Raw genomic sequence first — 2334 nt, forward strand, 5'->3', positions numbered from 1 at the left:
GTGTGTGTGTGTGTGTGTGTGTGTGCACGCACTGTTAAAATTACAGGGGATACTGGGGGGACCCGACCCCCCCCACCAGAATATGTTTGCAAGTGCCTTATCTGGCTAACACATAGCTAACATTAGCTTACTGACAGCTAACTTGTCCTCTCTGTTATCGGCTGCCAAGATCTCTAGCATGCCTAAATCTGATGTTTTTAGCTAGAGACAAGCACTTTGTTAGGATGTTAGCAGTTAGCTGCATAGCGACGTGCCGATCAGTGTTGCCAACTCTTTTCCAATGAAAGTAGCTGGCACCAGCTCCAAAAGTCGCTAAAAGTACCTGGATGGCGTCATATCATTTGCATAAAGCCTAGTGGTTGTGTCAGCAAGGTAGATGCAAAGAAATAGAAACCTTTAGCCAATTAATCCCAAATTCAATACAGGAATTTATATTACATTATAAATTATTACTTACAGTGCTGTCCATGAGTATAGGAACCTCTGCTTTAGTTGACTAAAAAGAGAAATAGAAAAATCTTTTGGGAATTGATCTTAATGGCTTAAATTTAAAAAAAATAGGAAAAATCCAACTTTTAAGGACACCAATTTTCTTTATGAATGAATAATGTATGGTGAATAAATAAAAGTTCTTTCTTAAAATACAGGGGCATAAGTATACACTTCCCTATGTTAAAATACAGGGGCATAAGTATACACCCCCCTATGTTAAAATACATGGCTGTTACTAAGTATAAACCCCTATATGTAAACAACAGGTGCTAATAATTTGTCTATAACTCCCTATGTTAAATACCGGGCTAAAGTATACCACTCCCCCTACTGTTAAAATACAGGGGCCTCAAGTTTATGTCACCCACTATCGTTTTTTACATACACGGGGCTTATACGCGTCATCACCCCACCCTATGTTATAATGACAGGTGGACCCATAAAGTAACACCTCCCATATGTTAAAATAAGGGCGCGACTAAGTATACACCCCACTATGTTAAAATACAGGGGGACATAGTCACTACCCCACCTATTGTTAACAATCAGCGCACTAAGTCTCCACCCCCTTATGTAACATACAGGGGCATAAGTATACACCCCCCTATGTTAAAATACAGGGGGCATAAGTAAGCATACGTATTAAATTCCCATAGAAGCAGGTCGATTTTCATTATTAAAGGCCAGTTATTTCATAGATCAGGATACTATGCATCCTTATAAAGTTCCCTTGGCCTTTGGAATTAAAATAACCAAGTCCAGTTTAGGTAAACAGAGAGTTTAATATCTTCTACATTAGGTAACAGCTTCTTGAGTTGAGTTTGAGACAAACGTTTCATGTGCTTATCACAGAAAATATGGACAAAATGAAGGAAAACCCCCTGGACGTTACGGTAATGTGAGCTGACACCCTCACATTGTTGTTTTTGTTGTGCTGGATTGAAAGCTGTTGCAGCCCAAAGCTCGCCCTCTGGGTGGCAGCACAGCTCTAGTGTTGTCTGAAGACAGTTTACCTCACTGATGGAGCTTGAAGCAGCATTTCCCTGACAGCAGCAGGACTCTAACAGGGTCTAAAGTGTCCGTTACCTGGAGGGAATTCAACAGGGCGTCCAACCTGACAACAGAGGAGGATCTATTTCTCAAAGTGCTCATGTAACAGATAACGTAAAATACACATAACTGATCAACAAAACAAGGGATTGTGTGCAGCAAACGGCAGGAGAAATGACCCATTCCACAGATCCACAGACAGTTGTACATATATTTGGAGCTTGTGCTTGTTGGGCTCAGATAGAAACCACAGAACAACAAGGTTAGGTTTCATTTTTCGAAAGACGAAACAAAAACACAGAGGAAGGGAAGTAAAGCACACCGCAGCTTCAGAGGAGTTTAGGCGCTGGCTGAGAGACGCGGCGCGGAGAATACCAACTCACAGAGCATCCGTACATTAAAAAGAAGTACCGCAGCATTCCAGTTCCACTAGTGTCGCTTTGCCAGACCCTCCTCCACAGCTCTGCGGAGGAGGGTCTGGCTGGTCCACACGGCATTCTGGTACGGGAGAAAAACAACGAAAAATAATAATAACCTCGGGATGGAACTGGTTTTGGTGGAACATGTGTATGAAGGCTGTGGGATTATAATGGCTGTGTGAAGAGAATTTAACTTAAAAAGCAAAACAAAAAACAAGATGGTGCCCGGGATGGTCAAAGGGTAGAGCAGGCGCACATATACAAGGAGGCTTATGCGACGCAGAGGTCCCGGGTTCGAATCCGACCTGTGACGATTTCCTGCATGTTTTCCTCCTCTCTCTCTCTCTCTCTCTCTCTCTCTCTCTCTCTCTCT

General features: G+C 42.5%; 1 protein-coding gene across 1 annotated transcript in view; it reads left to right on the forward strand.

Moving 5' to 3' along the window:
* The window catches only part of LOC116686864 (voltage-dependent calcium channel subunit alpha-2/delta-4), a 158488-nt gene that overhangs the window by 54961 nt on the left and 101193 nt on the right, over window positions 1-2334 (forward strand). The gene's annotated exons all lie outside the window — the stretch shown is intronic.

Source organism: Etheostoma spectabile, unplaced genomic scaffold (genome assembly GCF_008692095.1).
Source record: "Etheostoma spectabile isolate EspeVRDwgs_2016 unplaced genomic scaffold, UIUC_Espe_1.0 scaffold517, whole genome shotgun sequence".
Classification (NCBI taxonomy): domain Eukaryota; kingdom Metazoa; phylum Chordata; class Actinopteri; order Perciformes; family Percidae; genus Etheostoma; species Etheostoma spectabile.